Below are 18928 nucleotides of genomic sequence, written 5' to 3'. Positions count from 1 at the left end.
ACATTGTAAGAACTCCTCTCCATCTAAGCCGTTAACACACCTCTTCTCTCCCTCTCTCTGTTTCCCAGAAATCTGATTCGAACTGATTGTTGTAAAAGCCCATCTGGTTCACTAGTGTCCTTTAGTGAAGGAAATCTGCCGTCCTTACCCGGTCTGGCTTACATGTGACTCCAGACCCACAGCAATGTGGCTGACTCTTACCTGCCCTCTGAAATGGCGTACCAGGTTCAATGGCAATTAGAGATGGACAGGAAATACTGGAGCCCATATCCCGTGAAAGCTGAGAAAGCAAAGCTCTTAACATTTCACCCCTGCCCCTCCCTTTCTGCTCCAATCCATGAAAAAAAAGCAAGACAACTTGATTGTTGGGAAGAAAAGTAATCAGATATGATATTGTTTGTAAACTGTCCCCATACGCCAGCACATGCCTACCTGACGTAACAGGTCGAGGAAAAGAGAGGGACAGTAAACTGCTGCAAATTCAACGGGTCTCTACAGGGTTTTAACTCTTGCTGGGTAACCCTGGTGAGAACTGGGACCAATCTCTCATGGGGCTGTGCACAAAGGGCACCAGGCTAACGATCGTTATGTGTAAACGTCACATAGCTACAAGCCACTGCTGGAATTGTGTAGAACAAAATCTGATGGAAGCACACTAATTCAAATTCCATCGATTGTCGTTGCATTTTCATTTCAAAAGAGAGCTGACGACCTGACACCCATTCGGTAAGATTCAAGTCTTTGACTGAAGAAGGAACTTTCTTGTGTTAAGTGCTCGCTGTGGTTTCATGCTTAACCGACAGGATAATGGATAGATGGGTGTGATTTCAAGGATCAGATCTAATTTAGGGTTCAGTTGATCTGTTTATAATGCACGCTGGACAACTGATCTTTGGCTTACAGCTTTGATATCAATCCTTTGATCTGTTGTCATGGTACCTAGCAACTGGAGAAGGGAAGAGCAATCAGTAAAGAGCGGTTACCAGGTATATTGTGCATTGAACAGAGGAAAGCCTTTCACAAGGATGTCGGCAGAGCAGGCCAATGTATTACCTCGTATTAAGTTGATCTTTTCTCTACACCTTGTTATAACTGTAATATTATATTCTGCAATCTCTCCTTCCTTCCCTATGTACAGTATGCATTGTTTGTCCAGCATGCAAGAAGCAATACTTTTCACTGTATACCAATACATGTGACAATAATAAATCAAATCCAATCAAATCAATGGAGGCATTAGGGATTTTGATCAAATGCCAAGGAGGTGGATTTTATATGGGGGACAGGGAATGGAGAGGAAAGCAACACTTTCCCTCGTACTCCCTCTGAGTAGGAGAATGGAGGGGAGGGAATATCAGACGATAGTGCAGTCTGGAGTCGAGGTTGAAGAGTGGGAAATGAAGATGAGGAGGACGAGTACACCCCGATCACAGTCAGATACATTTTGTGACTTTGGTTTAGGCTGGCTCACTGCTGCAACAAGGGCAGAAATGGGATTGAAAGAGATTCAAACAGGGTGTTACTGGGAAGATGAGCACATGGTTTGAAAGCGACAACACACCGGATTTGAAGAGGCAGGATTGAACTTCCCTTGGCCATTAATCCAAACCAGTCCTTCTCTCAGTTCCCTGTGTTTTGACACTCCATTTTCCCAACCTGTTCTGGAGACCCCGTGAGGGTGGGCAGCTTCTGCTGCGAGATTTATTTAGATTGCTGCATCGCAAACTGTCTAATATGTAAACATCGCACCGTCAAGCAAGATCAAACCCAAAGAGAAAATTGGATCACTATTACTCCCAAAAGCTTTGTGCCGCAATTCGCAAATGCAACAGTAATTTTCAAAAGGGAAATGGATATAAATACTTGAAACTGAAAATATTTCACAGGGCTATGCAGGTAAAGCTGCCGAGTGGGACTCAGTGCCTCTTTCAAAGAGCCACCAGGCAGACACAAGGGGCTCCTTTTGAACTGTTCTATGATTCTTTACAGATGTGTTCTATGTTGGTAGGATCACACTGCACTTGGTAGGAATTTTCAAGGTTACTTGTGTGACTTAAACAAACATCAGGAGACGAGATCTATAAATATGTGAGAAGGTTTACTAAGCAGAAGCCAAAATAGCAACAGTAGCCCAGTAAGCATTCAAAGAGGTATACTTACAATCAAGATGCCTGGAAAGGTTGGAGAGGGACTTTATAGGCAACTAGTACACCCTCAGCAGCGATCAACTGAATCCGCTGTTCTGGATTCAGAATCTGGTGCCTAAACAATCAGAGCATGAATCTTGCCACACCCTTCTGACTTTCTCAATTCTTCTGGGTCCTAATGCCCACAGAGCTGCTGGAGCTTCCCAGTTCCTCCATGTCGGTGACAGTCCCTTGGCTTGACAGGTTGCAATGCCCTGTTATAATGTCTGAAAAGTTAGCAGCCAAATAGCACGCTCCCACCAACAGCAATGAGATCAATGACCAGGTAACCTGATTTTGGGGACATTGGTTGAGGGATAAACATTGACCAGGATACTGCCTTGTGTTCTCCTTTCAAATATCTCCAATGGGACCTTCTGTCTCCCACCAAGAGATGAGACGGAGTCAATTGCGGGGACTTTCCGCTCCTGTTTCCGTCGGGCAGGTTCCATGGCGCGAGTAGGAAATCTCACGAGGAGTCCCAAATCATGCTTCATGCTGACGTGAACATGTGACACGACTGTCCCCCCCCCACCCCCCCTCCGTCGGTGACGGGGCACAATTCCCGACGTTCCTTTGCCCTGCAGTGGCCTTTAAGAATGGCGCCCTGATCTTCGAGGGACAAAGGTGCTGGTGCTGCGGGCGAATCAGAGGTCGTCGCCCCACCAGCATTACCTCGCGGGACCCCGCCGCTGTCGGTGTTTTTTGTGAGGGCCACGGAGAATCCAGCACATGTTTGTAGAGTCAAACAGAAAGTAACTTTATTTACAACAACATGTACACAGCAGCAGTAGTTCACCACTGCTCCCTTCTCTCGCCGGTACCACACTGTCCAGTTCTATTTATACAGCTGTAACTACGAGTGATTGCCCCGTTCCCCCCCTCATTGGGCGAGCTCATACCCCCCGAGAGTCATGGGGTAACACCTTCCGTGCTCGGTGGGCAGCAAAGGGGTTAGATTGCTTTATCGACCCCAGTTTTCACATTTTGATTTAATGTTTTTAAGTTTCTGTTCCTCTGTTCTTTTTGGGATATGCTCCTTACTAGGAGTGGCCCCTTTTAATTTATCCCTCAGTTAATTTCTGTTCTTGTATTCAGTTGATTGGCCCTATAATACATTATGGTATAACCATTTCTCCCCAGCCAATAGGATACGGGTAGGTTATAAAAGTGTTTTACTCTTTTGTGTGTGGGACTACCGCCGTTGCTGTCGGCGGGTTCAATTCCGCCCTTCCCGCATGACGTCGGCCTTTGCCGATTTTCAGGATAATTCTGTCCGCTGCCAAAGACAGCACCTCCCATACTGCCTCAGCACCACACTGTGGTGTCAGTGTGGGTTACCTTCTCTGGAAAAGGCCCTGAACCCCCAACTCAGAAGTAAAAGTATCGGCGCCATGTACAGCTGACACCCAGAAACGTGTCTGTTCTTGTAATCATCGCACTAATCCCGCAGTCAGCGGTGCTCAGCTGGTGACAGTCTCCTCTCTGAGGCAGTGTTTGTGGGTTCAAGTCCCACTCCAAGACATGTGAGCAAAATACCGCATGGTTAGGCCACCATGTGGCGCAGTGGTTAGCACTGGGACTACGGCACTGAGGACCTGGGTTCGAATCCCGGCTCTGGGTCACTGTCCGTGCTGCACACTGCTCCAGTCACTCCCTACCCACGTCAGACACGATCTGGACTGTTATGCTGAACAGGTTATAGCGATAGTGTGCCCTCAGGATCGTGCACAGGATACTTAAACACGTACTGTGTTTTAGTGTAGAAAACAAGGGATTAAAAAAAATCAGGGAAAAAAATCCACCACACCCACCAAAAGTAAATCCTGGTGAAAGGATCAAAAAAAAAAGGCAGCACGGTGGCGCAGTGGTTAGCACTGCTGCCTCACGGCGCCGAGGTCCCAGGTTCGATCCCGCCTCTGCTCCACTGTCCGTGTGGAGTTTGCACATTCTCCCCGTGTCTGCGTGGGTTTCGCCCCCACAACGCAAAGATGTGCAGGTTAGGTGGATTGGCCATGCTAAATTGCCCCTTAATTGGAAAAAAATTAATAATTGGCTCTAAATTTATTTTTAAAATATACCACGCGGATGAAAGAAATCAGCAGAGTGGATGTGGAAGCGAGGTTTGCTGAACCAAGAGGGAAATGGAAAGTAACGTGAAGGCGAAATCCCGTTGGAGTCAACAGCAGAACTTCTTGAAGGTGGGCCTTGCTGGGCAAAGTAGTGGCCTTGAATTAAACACTAAAATAACTGCAAAACACTACGGATGCTGGAAATCGGAAATGTTTCACATAAGCAAATGACCTGGTAATTATCACGTTGCTGTTTGTGGGAGCTTGCTGTGCACAAATTGGCTGTAGGGTTTCCGACATTAAAACAGTGACTGAATTCCTAAAGTTCTTCAGTGCTTTTGAGGCGGCCTGCTTGTTGTGGAAGCTGCGACAGAAATGCGAATCTTATTTCCCGCATAATTTGAGCGTGAGATGCGTGACATGCGATAGCTGAAATTATCCTTCAGCCAAAGGATGTGTTCACTTGAAGAGTTGGATTACAGTCGCCATCATGTGGCCAGTCAGCAAATTACAGGTCATTTACACAAATGTTGCCATTTTTCTCTCAGCTGTTCGTTTTCTTGCGATCTCTTTTAATGATGTTGATTGAAAGATAAACATTGACCCAGAAACCAGGTGGGATCTCCCGCTCTTCTTCAAAGTATGACCGTGGAATTATGTTCACCATTTTGTAATTTGTTCCTGTGATGTGAATATCGCTGGTGTTTATTGCAGTTCCCTAATTTCCCTTGAGAAGGCGGTGAGTGAACCGCCTTCTTGAACCGCTGCAGTCCCTGTGGCGTAGGTGCATCCACGATGCTGTTAGGGAGGGAGTTCCAGGATTTTGACCCAACGGCAGTGAAGGAACGGAGACGTATTTACAAGTCAGGATGGTATGAATCCTGGAAGGGGACTTGCAGCTGGGGGAGTCCCTGCTGCTCTGGGCATTGTAGGCGATAGGGGTCGCGGTAGAGGTTGCCACTGGTTTGTCAGGTGCTGTCGAAGGAGCCTTGGTAAGTTGCTGAGGTGCAACTTGTTTATTAACTGTCTGTGGTTAACAGGTTGTAGACGCTCAGAACTGTAACTGGCTGCTTTTTCTAAAACTAATTTATCCATTCTCACAGAGCAGTCACAATTAATAGCAAAATATACAGTGACATCATGTCATGTATTAAGTTGTTTACACACTCCAATACACACTTAATGTGTGGAAGAAAACTTTATTCAGAACACACTGAATAATAATAATAATAATCTTTATTATTGTCACAAGTAGGCTTACATTAACACTGCAATGAAGTTCCTGTGAAAAGCCCCTAGTTGCCACATTCCAGTGCCTGTTAGAGTATACAGAGGTAGAATTCAGAATGTCCAATTCACCTAACAAGCACGTCTTTCGCCACTTTGTGGGAGGAAGGGGGTTGGGGTTCCCTCATTTAAAAGCACTCAGTGCCTGATCTAGGGGCTCAGCAACAGGGAGGGGGGGGCCCGCAGAGAGCCTTGCTGCGTAACCCCCCCCCCCCCACTGCAACCTCCACCCCACCATCTCTATCCCACCCGCACTCACCTGTAACCTGGGTCCCTCAGTGAACCTGTGCCTCTGGTGGGTGCATTACCGGCAGCTACCACTGCTGGCGCTGCCTGCAAAGCACATCTACCCCCCCAGCTGGTCTTTCTGTTCCCAAAGGTCACAGTGCTCTACCACCACCCTCAATAAGGACTGCTATCTGCTAAGATTGACAATGCCCTCAACATTATAGTTGCTTTTGGACACTTCATCCTATGGAATATCTCTCTCATGAAAATAACATGACTAAAACATGTTGGTTGTCTGGCCTTTATTATCACATGGCTGTTTTTGGGACCTGACTGCGTGCAAATTGGCAGCTGCCTTTCCTACTTTGCAACAGTGACCGCAAATCAAAAGTACGTCATTGGCTGACAAACGTTTCGAGGCAGCGCAAGGCCATGAAAGGTGCTTATGACGAATATCGAGTTCACGGTTCAGAGGTAATGTTTCGTTCTGGGAAGATTGTTGATGTGGAGGTAACTAAAATGCCAGGATGTAGCGATTCCCAGAACATCGAAAAGAAAATGGCAGTTCGAAAGTTTACTCATGTTTGTTTAGTTGAGTCAAAATATAAAATCTAACATTAGGTGGGCTTACTTTAGCTGGAGAACTGGAGACATGATGCTGCCTACACTGCTTGCAAACAGGCGTAGCCCAGAGAGATGTTTTGTTTTGGGAGTTAGAGCTAAATTAGTTTAAAAAGCATTCAGTGAACCGTGAAGGCTATGTTGCCATGGAGATGGGTGGGGTTTAATAAAGTTCTCTGGTTTCAATTTATCTGTGTGTTTGCTGGGAGAGGGGGTAGGTTGCAGCTTGAATCTCAAGTGGTTTGCAGCTCATTGGGAAGCTCTGGGAGCTGCTCGATGCAGTTAGGGCTCAGAGAAGCCCTGGGGCTGGATTCTCCGCCTCGCCACGCCACATTTCTGTTTAGCCCCACCAACGGGATGCTCCGTTACGCCGGCTGGTCAGTGAGGTTTCCCATTGTGGGGCAGCCCTACGCCGCCGGGAAACCCCCGGGCTGCCAGCAAAATGGAGCACCCCGCTGGTGGAGAATCCAGTCCTTGGTATCCATTTATAGCTCAGTTCAGTCTGGAGACTGGAGTTCAGAGAAATCCAGAAACAGTGCCAGTGAAGCTAGCGGTCTGCAGCCTCCCCGAACAGGCACCGGGATGTGGCGACTAGGGGCTTTTCACAGTAACTTCATTTGAAGCCTACTTGTGACAATAAGCGATTTTCATTTCATTTTTCATTTCATTTCAGAGTGCCGGTGATTAGAGGCGGGAGTGCAGTAAATTAAATCTCAGGTGGAGAGAGTGAATCATCAGGAGATGAGTAGTTATTGAGGCAGCTCAAGTTGGAATAGCTTTTGTGGAAATTCAGAGATTTCCAAAAGTGAAGAGCTGTAACCTCTTGTGGCGGAGCTACGAGCTGCAATGAGATTTTGCGACGCACAGTGGTTACTGATGTCTGGATGGGTTCCTGAGAAATCCATAGGGGCTGCCTTGGCCGCACCTCCCATTTTGTGTGAAGTGTGGTGTGTTTGACCACAGTTTGCTTGTTCGCCTCTGATTGGCCTACAGCTCTTGGGGCTGGGATTCCCCCCCCCCCCCCCTCCCCTCCCAGGGTCCTTGATCCTGAGGGAGGCTTGTTCCTGGCCATTTAAATGCCTGAGATGAGCTTAATTCAGCAGGCCTTCCCCAAAGAAGGCAATGCAGGGCTCTCACTGGCTCCCAGCTTTTCACAGTAACTTCATTTGAAGCCTACTTGTGAGAATAAGCGATTTTCAGCTGGCGGGCGAGACCCCCATTGCTTGCATTAAAGACTATCTATAGTTAACAACTGCAACTCCCACATGGTATGTGGTAAAAGTGGTTGGTGCAGTTTATATCATGTTCTAATGCAGTTACAATCTTCACTGTGATGTTGGGTCACTGGTACGGTACACCTTGTCCAGCTTTTGTTTAATTAGTAGCTAAGGGAGCACAGATTAACGATAATAACCTTGACCTGACTCGTACTGAAATATAATCTGACAGTCAGTGAAAGTGGATCCATTAGCTCTTGCAGCGAGCTTTGTGTTTGTTACGGCCATCTGGCATTTGGCGTCTCTCATTCCTCAGAGATTGAGACCTTTCAGGATGTTACCATCTTAAAGATGGAACGAGTCTGTTCGGGTATTTCTGGGGCCAGTCAAGATATAATGAGAGCACGTTGTTTGAGTTTTTCCACTTTAGACATTTAAAAAAATTATTTGTTCATGGGATGTATTGCTCATCCCTGAGGGTATTTAACAGTCAACTGCGTTGCTGTGGATATGGAGTCACATGTAGATCAGAACCAGACCAGGTAAGGGTGATAGGTTTTCTCCCTAAAAGGGTATTAGTGAACCTGATGGAATTTTGCAACAATGGTTCCATGGTCACCATTAGACTTTTAATTCCAGGTTTTTGTTGAATTCAAATTCTACCACGGTGGGATTCAAACCCCGAACCCCAGAACATTACCCTGGGTCTCGAGATTACTAGTCCCGTGACAGTACCACTACGCCACTGCCTCCCCATTTATATTTATGATTTCATTCGGCTGCCCAAGGTGAAATAGAAAAGATTGTTACAAAATCTCAGCATGCATTCCACAGAGCCTCCATAATCCCAGGTCCCTGCCTCTGCTTTTTTCACCTCTAGGTCTGCTTGGGAATGCCCAGGTGAAAGATTTCTGCACCAGGGACGTCTGTAACATTCCTGTTGTGAAATGCCCTCATGGTAGCTGTTTGGCACCTTGTTTTCCATGGCCTCAACCCTCCCTTATCTCCTTGAACCTCCTCCTGAATTCTCTGTGCACCTCAAATTCTGGCCTCTTTAGGGCATCCATGATTTTAACCGCTTCACCATTGGTGTCCATGTCTTCCGCTGCCTGAGCCCAAAGCTCAGGAATATGTTGTGTTGCCCTATTATGTATTTTCTTTTATTCCCTTTTCTTCTCATGTACTTAATGATCTGTTGAACTGCTCGCAGAAAAATACTTTTCACTGTACCTCGGTACACGTGACAATAAACAATTCCATTCCAGTCCAATCCAATCCAATCCAATCCCCCTACTCTCTCCCTCCTCCTGCAGGACCTTCCAAAAAACCTACCTTTCCAACAAGCTTTTTCCTCATTTGTCTCAGTATCTCCTTAGGCTGCTCACTGTCAGATTTCCGAGTCATTAGCCAGTGTTTCTCTGATATTTGGTTCGTATTCCCCACTTTAAGTAACCTTAGATTTTGTATTTGCCTCATCATTACCATACGGAGGCATATTTTCAACTAGCCACCTGGGCTTTGTGGATTGGCCACCTATAATAGAAACCACTTGACTGTAACTGAATATGAAAGGGGCCTGGAACAGACAGCTCAAGACTAAAGTCTGGCCCTCAGCCTATAGTCAAGTAACTGAAATGTACAATGGCCTAAATCATGCTAAATGGTGCCGTCGCTATCGGCTGCTAACATCTACCCATTACATTCAAGTTCAGCAGGTGGACAATGCTCCAGTTAGACCCGACTGAAATTTATCAATAAGCCCAAATTGCCCAGCCTGTCAATGTAGCACAAAGTAAATGTATCACTTTTACTGAGCAGAGAGAGCAGAAAAACGTTGCTTTCTCAAAACGGAGGCAGTCTCTGAAGACTTACGGCTGTGTTACAGTCGCACGGGGAGTCTGAGTTGCTGTGACAACCTGCACTGTAACATGTTTGCCGTAGCACTAGGCTATGGACAATGTTGATGGAAGCTTCAATGCTCTTTTCATCACAAGGATGACCAGGAATCTTTCCTGCTCTCACCACCTGCCATCGGCAAATGGAGGAAGAATGTTCAGGTTGATATCCAACCTGTTTGGCCATGTTATAAAACTACCTTCCTTGACAATGAGTCCTGGGCTGGGACTTGAACCCAGAGTATTTAGCTTAGAGGTAGGGGCAGGCACTCTTTCCCAGGTGGAGGGGTCAGTCACCAGGGGGCATAGGTTTAAAGTCCGTGGGGCAAAGTTTAGAGATGTGCGAGGCAGCTTTTTTACGCAGAGGGTGGAAGGCCAGGGGAAGTTGTGGAAGCAGATTATATTGACGGCGTTCAAAAGACATCTTGACAAACACATGGATAGGATGGTTATAGAGGGATACGCCACTAGGAAGTGCTGAGGGTTTTGACCAGTACAAGTTTGGAGGGCCGAAGGGCCTGTTCCTGTGCTGTATTGTTCTTTGTTTGTTCTTTGTACCCATTGCCCCTCAAAACCTCTCTGAAGACTTGCAAACGGTAGAAAATATACTGTAGTCACAGCTGCCAGTTCATGGTAGCGGAAAGGAGGCCCCCTCTACTGAATGGCTGTGATGGCCCTTGCAGCCTAGTAAGTTCATGCTGGGGTGTTTTACAGAATGTGCCCATTGGCCTGCTGCCAAGAGGCCGCCACATTCCATTTCTGGCCTCCAGAGTGGGGAGTGGGGGAGGGGAAACTTGCCCACTGTCTAGAAGATCCAGCTAGCATGTGAAAGATGCCCTCAATTGGCACTTCCATTGACCTAATTGGCTACCCCAATGTGGGAACATGCTGGCAGACTGGCATGCTTGGTGGTGGTACGAAATTGCCGGAACACCCAACTCCACATCAAAACAAACAAAGAACAAAGAAATGTACAGCACAGGAACAGGCCCTTCGGCCCTCCAAGCCCGTGCCGACCATGCTGCCCGACTAAACTACAATCTTCTACACTTCCTGGGTCCGTATCCCTCTATTCCCATCCTATTCATGTATTTGTCAAGATGCCCCTTAAATGTCACTATCGTCCCTGCTTCCACCACCTCCTCCGGTAGCGAGTTCCAGGCACCCACTACCCTCTGCGTAAAAAACTTGCCTCGTACATCTACTCTAAACCTTGCCCCTCTCACCTTAAACCTATGCCCCCTAGTAATTGACCCCCCTACCCCGGGGAAAAGCCTCTGACTATCCACTCTGTCTATGCCCCTCATAATTTTGTAGACCTCTATCAGGTCGCCCCTCAACCTCCGTCGTTCCAGTGAGAACAAACCGAGTTTATTCAACTGCTCCTCATAGCTAATGCCCTCCATACCAGGCAACATTCTGGTAAATCTTTTCTGCACCCTCTCTAAAGCCTCCACATCTTTCTGGTAGTGTGGCGACCAGAATTGAACACTATACTCCAAGTGTGGCCTAACTAAGGTTCTATACAGCTGCAACATGACTTGCCAATTCTTATACTCAATGCCCCGGCAAATGAAGGCAAGCATGCCGTATGCCTTCTTGACTACCTTCACCACCTGTGTTGCCCCTTTCAGTGACCTGTGGACCTGTACTCCTAGATCTCTTTGACTTTCAATACTCTTGAGGGTTCTACCATTCACTGTATATTCCCTACCTGCATTAGACCGATATGAACATTCCGTCCTGTATCTCCGCTCACATGGGCATCAAAGATCCACTGGCACCGTTTAAAGATCAGGCACTTATTCTGGTGCCAGGGCAATATATTTCTCTCAAACAACACAAGCAACAACGAGAAAGAAAAAAACAACACCTTTTCTGGTTGGTCCTGTATTTGCTGTTTGTTGGGGCTTGGCTGTGTGAAAATTAGCATTGTGGTAGGGATAGGGGTTGTGTTACTGATCGAGTAATGCTGGTGACTGGACCAGTGATCAGAAGGAAAGAGTTCCAATCCCGCCCTGGCCACTGGGGGTGTTACATCCAATTAATGAATTAAGTAAATTTGGAATGAAAAGCCAGCCCTGGTAATACTAACCGTGAAAACTACTGGATTGTCATGGAAAACATCAGTCCAGTAGGGGAAGGAAATTTGCTGTTCTTACTCAATCGGGTCTGCTCCACATGTGATACCGGACCCACAGCACATGTTTGACGCTTAACGTCCCCCTGAAATGGGCCTAGCAAGCCACTCAGTTTTATTCAAGGAGATGACCCACCACCACCACCTCAAGGCCAATTAATAATAATCTTTATTAGTGTCACAAGTAGGCTTACATTAACACTGCAATGAAGTTACTGTGAAAAGCACCTAGTCGCCACACTCCGGCGCCTGTTCGGGTACATTGAGGGAGAACTCAGAATGTCCAATTCACCTAACAGCACATCTTTTGGGACTTGTGGGAGGAACCCGGAGCACTTGGAGGAAACCCACGCAGACATGGGGAGAACATGGAGACTCCGCACAGACAGTGACCCAAGCGGGAATCGAACCTGGGACCCTGGAGCTGTGAAGCAACAGTGCTAACCACTGTGCTACCGTGCCGCCCAGAGGATGGGCAGTAAATACCAGTCATGCCCCATAGATGAGTTAAAATTAAATTGGCAGTCGCATTTGAGTACACAATAATGGTGACTGCGCTACCAAAGGAATTTGTCAAGGTCCTTTGGAGCTTCCTGATGACTTGATAAGAGAAAGGTGATGGGGTGCAAGTTTGGAGGGTTATAGAGACAGTACAAGGGAATTGTTTTAACAGCTAATATCGATGCTGAATCAGCTTGTGACTGTCTGACTATTAATGTCAATTTCAGCGCTGAAACAGCGGACCTCAGCAATCTGTTCCAGCATGTTAATGATCTCACTCTCTGCCTAGTGATTTTAAAAAATTCTCTCCATTCATCTTCAGGTAGCGAGTGTCACCGACAAGGCCCTTACTTATTGCCCAGACTTCGTTACCCTGATCTGATACAATTGGATATCACCGAAGTCTCCATCAAACCATTCTAATGTGTTACTCTCACTAGTAAAAAAAGATTTGACAATTTTGCTGGCATTAATTTTGTCACAGGGCTGTGGGGAAAGAATAGCGGGAAAAGGGGGAAATGCAACCAATTGGGCAGCACGGTAGCACAGTCGTTAGCACTGTTGCTTCACAGCTCCAGGGTCCCAGGTTTGATTCCCAGCTTGGGTCATTGTTTGTGTGGAATCTGCACGTTCTCCCCGTGTCTGCGTGGCTTTCCTCCGGATGCTCCGGTTTCCACCCACAGTCCAAAGATGTGCAGGTTAGGTGGATTGGCCATGATAAATTGCCCTTAGTGTCCAAAAAGGTTAGGTGGGATTACTGGGTTATGGGGATAGGTTGGCAGTGTGGTTTAAGTGGGGTTCTCTTTCCAAGACTCGATGGGCCGAATGGCCTCCTTCTGCACTGTAAATTCTATGATTCTATGAATTGTACAGCTCTTTCAAAGAGCCAGCACAGAGACGATGGGCTCAATAGCCACCTTCTGCGCTGGATGATCCTATCACTAAATTGATCGGAGGTAAGACTTCTCAAAAAGCATTGTTCGTTTCGTACAAACAGTGCCGCGTTAAACCTTGTTTTGATTAACGCAGGAATTTAATGTGGAGCAAATAACCCATTTCCTGAATCCTCCATCCTAATGACATATTTTCAAGCCTGTTCAAACTTTTTCAAATCCATCTATTGCTTTTCACGATACATTAAGCCATAGGCAATCAGTTCCAAACTCCTGCCAAAACTGTATTTCCTATGTGTAGCCGGGATTGATGCAAAACCATCAAGACAGAATACAATGCAGCACCATGGTAACGGATATTCTGGATGGTTCTGCTGGTATGCCTTCGTTATTTATGCTTGTTAATTTTCATTTGTTATGTTAATGTTGTGAATTAATTAATTTGCCTCAGCGCTTCCAAATCTTTATACTTTGGAGATGAATGGCACAAAGCAATCTTTCTCTGCCTCGATCAAAAGTTGGTTAATCTTTTCACTTGCAGTTTGTAGCAGTTGTTATATATACTAAAAAATCCACCTTCTGGGAATTACTTTTCCTTCCACTCTTTGAAGCTTTACTGCCGGCATTCTACATTTCCGACATTCTGATCGAGCCCAGTTCAGCAGCACTTCTTTCACCAGCGTGATCTCACGATAGTAACATGCATTTATCTTGCAAAGCGTTTCAAAGAGCTTCGTACGGTGCATTGTAAAATAATTTCAGGCACCAAGGTAGGTTTTCAGGAGCATCTTAAATGAGAGCAAGTGAGAGGTGGAAAGGTAGAACCATAGAAACGTTACAACACAGGAGGTCATTCTGCCCATCTGTCCATGCCAGCCCGAGAACACCCGGGTGCCCTTTCCAATTCCACCTTCCTGCATCTGGTCCATAGCACTGCAACTTACAGCACTTCAGGTGCAGATCCAGGTGCTTTGTAAAAGAGTTTAAGGTGTCTGCCTCCGCCAACAACTGTTGAATTCCAGCTTCCCACTACCCTCTGCGTAAAACATTTTTCCTCATATCTCCTCTACGCCTCCTGCCACTTATCTTGAATCTATGTCCCCTGGTTCTAAAATTCTCCACCAAGGGAGACAATTTTATCCTGTCCATTGTATCTCTTCCCCTCATAATTTTGTACACCTACAGAAAGGCGATTCCAGTTCTTGGGGGTTGAGGCAACTTTTTAAAAATCCATTCATCCTGGACTAGCATTTATTTTCCATCCCTAATTGCCCTTGACCAGAGTGGCTTGCTAGACTAATTCATATGGCATTTAAGAGTCACATGTAGGCCAGACCAGGGGCGAGATTCTCCGACCCCCCGCCGGGTCGGAGAATCGCCGGGGTCTGGCGTGAATCCCGCCCCCGGCAGTTGCCAAATTCTCCGGCACTGGAGATTCGGCGGGGGCGGGAATCGCGCCTCGCCGGTTGGCGGCCCCCCCCGGCGATTCTCCGGTCGGATGGGCCGAGGTCCCGCCGCTAGAATGCCTGTCTCGCCGGCGTGGATTAAACCACCTCTCTTACTGGTGGGACAAGGCGGCGCGGGCGGGCTCCGAGGTCCTGGGGGGCGCGCAGGGCGATCGTGCCCCGGGGGGTGCCCCCACGGGGGCCTGGCCCGCGATCGGGGCCCACCGATCCGCGGGCGGGCCTGTGCCGTGGGGGCACTCTTTTCCTTAGATCTTCGCCATGGTCTCCCCCATGGCGGAGGTGGAAGAGACCCCCTCCACTGCGCATGCGCGGGGATGCCGTGAGCGGCCGCTGACACTCCCGCGCATGCGCCGCCCGGCAATGTCATTTCCACGCCATCTGGCGGGGCACCAAAGGCCTTTCCCGCCAGCTGGCGGGGCGGAAATCAGTCCGGCGTGGGCCTAGCCCCTCAAGGTTAGGGCTCTGCCGCTCAAGAAGTGGACGATTCCGCACCTTTGGGGCGGAGCGATGCCGGACTGATTTGAGCCGTTTTTGGCACTGGCCGGCGGACATCGCGCCGATTACGGAGAATTTCGCCCCAGATAAGGACAGCGGTGAATCAGATGGGTTCACAACAATGATTTTATGGCCATCATTAGACTTTTAATTCCAGGGGCTGGATTCTTCCGCCCTGCCCGCCGTAAGATCGCCACAGGTAGGGCATGGACCATGTAAAGGTCCATTGACCTTGGACAGGAATATCCAGTCACCAGGCGAGCGCAGCCGGAGAATCCCGTCGAGGATTTGTACTGAATCCAAATTTCAGCTGGTGGGATTTGAACCCAGTCCCCAGAACATTATCCAGGGTTTCTGGATTACCAGTCCAACAACAATACCACGGCACCACTGCCTCCACCTGTAAACACTGCTGCCAATGGTTGATCGATTAATATTGGGCTGTGTATAACAGAGCAGAATTGGATGAGTACGGAGAGATCTTGGAGGGTTGTAGAGCTGGAGAAAGTTGCGGGGAGCGGAAAGCAAGAAAAAGACATTTGAAAACAAGAATGAGAATTTTATAATTGAGGCGTTGCCAGTCCTGGAACCTTCCTCAACTGCGCAGCCGGGTACGATTTGTGGCTACGAACACATGCAAAGTACGGAACACAGAAGTGTTGAAATGAGATGGTTGGCGAGATATTATACAGGAAGGTGAAATCCAATGGTGGCTCAATATGATGATGTATAGAATGCTCCCTACGGGCTGGCATTCCAAAGAGAAGGTGGGGAGGACGAGCTGGGAAACTTGCCGACTTGGAGCAGGTGTTTTTTTTCCCCAGTATCAATAACAGACTTCTGAATGAGACTTTTATTACATTGTACAGATTTAAATGTTTACACGTACATTTAAAATGATTTGTGATCACAGGGGAAACCTGCTGCTCACTGTATTTTCATTCCAGGGTGGCAGGCCCCTAGGCACCAACAAAGGAAAGCAGATGCTAAGGCTGGCAGGCGAGAATGTTTGCCTCCATTTACTGAGGCGTTGGCCCACTTTTATAGAAAATGTGAGGTACTCAAATCCTTATCCCACCCACCCACAAACTCCTTCATGTCTCCATGCCATCTTATGCCCCCAAACTACCATGTTCCCTCAAATCCCCTCCACGCCCCCTCATACTTTCATAGCACCCCATGCCCCTCCACAGCCACTCACCCCGCATCCGCTGACAGCCCTCAGGATGTCTTTAAAATGGACACTTAAAAAAAAATTCTAACAATTAATCTCATTCCTAAATATACCATTCTGAAAAAAAACTATCCTTAAAAAAATTCCCAAAATATTAAATTGCCTCAAATGGTCAGTTTGTTGTAAAAACCAACAATAATCAATTTCATTAACCACATCGAAGACAGCTAATCCTCAATCAACTCAATCAAATTGTGTTCCCAGACCCCTGCTGAGATGAGTGGTTCTGGACCATTATAATCTGAGCCAAACAATCATAATGGGATCAGCCATAATAAGAAACCCTGGAAAATGTAAACAATGCAGTCTATTAGAACTGAAAATGCAGGCATGTCCTTTCTCGAAGATACACCAGGGGCTGGATTTTCATCTCCCAGTGGAATTGTGAATCGGGTTAACTGGGAAAACTAGTTTCCTCTATCCCATCCCATTTTATGTGGCCTTTTTGTGGTTGAGAATGGTTTTAGGTGCAAAACCACATGTACCTCTTGCATTGTGAGGATCACAGAACAAACGTGTTTCTTCCTGTACACGATTTATGTGTGTTGTTGTGGGTTTTGGAAGCCCAAAACCCTCTCCTCCTTGATGAGTTTATAATGACTGGGGAAAGCCTGCTGAGGAGTTGGGAACATTCCGAAAGGTAAGTGTAAATGTTCTGACACCATCAAATATCACCATTAGATGTTGTAATGTAATGCAAAATGCAGTGATTCATCATGGAGATCTGTCCTGCAAAGTTAAGTTAACCATTATATCAACCACCATTTTGTAAGTGTTGACATGCATTACAGTATTTTCTCCATTGGGGAAAGAGCTATAATGCATTCAACAATGTAGAAAACATGTTGATACACTTTGCTTGTCATCATATTATTAATACTGAGATTCAAATGCACGGGCAGTTCTGGCTGTGAAAAAAACATCCTGTGCTTTTGGAAGGTTAACAAAATTCTAAACACCTGCTCCCTTCCATAAATTACAATCTGTTGTGGAATGGCGGCACCCTCTGTTCTTTCAATTTCGGACTCATGTAGTTGTAATAAGATTGTGCCAGTAGTGATCATTATGAATGCTTGGCTGAGATCCAACAACAAGTGGAGTCATCAGTTCTGTTAACACAGCTATTCAGGGAAATGACTGACAGTTTTACAAGGTTGCAATATCATCCTCTGCCTTTTATATCTTTTCAGAATACATGGTGCCCGAGGAGAGTGCTTAGTGGATACTGGGTGAGTGGCTATGGAGAATGCATGTAGGAACATGGGCTGGGCATGATGATCTGAGGACGCATAGAGGTGGTCTGGCAATCCGAGGGGGTAAGGGTGGCATTGAGGTGGGTGGGGAATGAGTGGTTAGGATTCCTATAGTACAGAAGGAGGCAATTCAACCCATCGGGTCTGCACCAACCCTCTGAAAGAACATCCAACCAGTCCCTCTCCCCCCCCCCCCCACCCCCATTGCCCTATCCCTGTAACCCCAATCTAACCTGCACATGTTTGGACACTAAGGGGCAATTTAGCATGACCAATCCACCTAACCTGCACATTTTTGGATTGTGGGAGGAAACTGGAGTACCCAGAGGAAACCCATGGCAACATGGGGAGGATGTGCAAACTCCATACAGTCACCCAAGGCCGGAATTGAACCGGGGTCTCTGGTGCTGTGAGGCAGCAGTGCAAACCTCTGTGCCACCATGCCGCATTTAAGTGTATATAATGTTGAGAGCTGAGTTACTGTGCCTGAGTGCCAAGGCCAGCCTTCTAAACCGTTCGCCTCTGCAACCTCATTCCTCTTGCAGTCCATCACAAACGGCACTGCAAACCAAACCCTGTGTGAGAAGACAAAGATCCTGGGTGGGTGTGCCGTTCAGAAGGCACAAAAATGCGCAAGTCACATTTTCCCCAAACTGCGCGGAAATCTCCGCCCTGATGTGCAATGAACTGAAGCAGTGCAGGAGCGAGCGGATGGGCGGGTGGCGACATTTCTTCCACAGTGAAAGATGCTGGAGGTTTATTTCATTTCCTGCGGGACTTGTGCATCACTTCAGGTTATTACACTGGAGATCCCAGTAAAAAATATCTAACCTCCAATGCAGCATCTGGTTATTGAAATGGAAGGAACAAGTTTTTTGTATTCCAAAGCCCGCCAATGGAAGAAGCCCAGGAGCTGGTCACTTGTCTTTATTTCCCCAATTGGGACTTGGGGCTGCCCCATGGGGTGCATCTCCTTTAACAGCTGTGGACCATGGGCAGGAATTTCCAGTCGTATCCACTTCAAGAGCGAAAATTCCCACCCGAGGTCAATGGACCTTTAAATGGTTCGTCAAATTTTCCGATCCACCGTGACGATTCCCACAATGGGCGGGATTGGGAAAATGTACCTTCATATCTTGATACTGATGGGGGCCTGACTCCGCTCTTGCAATGGAGCCAGCGAGGTCAGGCAGCTGCGTTTACCCGCACCCTTATCCTGTGCCAACAGAAATGTCCGAAAACGGGAATGGGGGTCCGAATCCCACCCGCCACTTTTGAAGGGCTCCCACGTTGTCTCTACTCAGCGAAAACCAAGGCCTTTGACTCGAAGCATCACGATTGACTCCAGTTTCTCCCTTTCCCACGTGCAGATCTAACTAGTTGCAGACTCACCATTCGCCAATAGATATATAAACAATTGTTATAACCTCGCATCAGAAA

At 47.1% G+C, this 18928-nt stretch overlaps 1 protein-coding gene across 1 annotated transcript in view; it reads right to left on the bottom strand.

Annotated features, from left to right (window-relative positions):
- mindy4b (MINDY family member 4B) overlaps positions 1-2254 on the bottom strand; it is a 151435-nt gene extending 149181 nt beyond the window's left edge. Inside the window, exon 1 of the mRNA XM_072473847.1 lies at positions 2161-2254. The gene's annotated coding sequence lies outside the window, so the exon portion shown is untranslated. The remainder of the gene's footprint in view (positions 1-2160) is intronic.
- Positions 2255-18928: the final 16674 nt, after the last annotated feature.

The sequence above is a fragment of the Scyliorhinus torazame genome, chromosome 14 (genome assembly GCF_047496885.1).
Source record: "Scyliorhinus torazame isolate Kashiwa2021f chromosome 14, sScyTor2.1, whole genome shotgun sequence".
Lineage (NCBI taxonomy): Eukaryota > Metazoa > Chordata > Chondrichthyes > Carcharhiniformes > Scyliorhinidae > Scyliorhinus > Scyliorhinus torazame.
The sequence above is the reverse complement of the archived record's forward strand: the minus strand, read 5'-3'. Positions and strand labels throughout refer to the sequence as shown.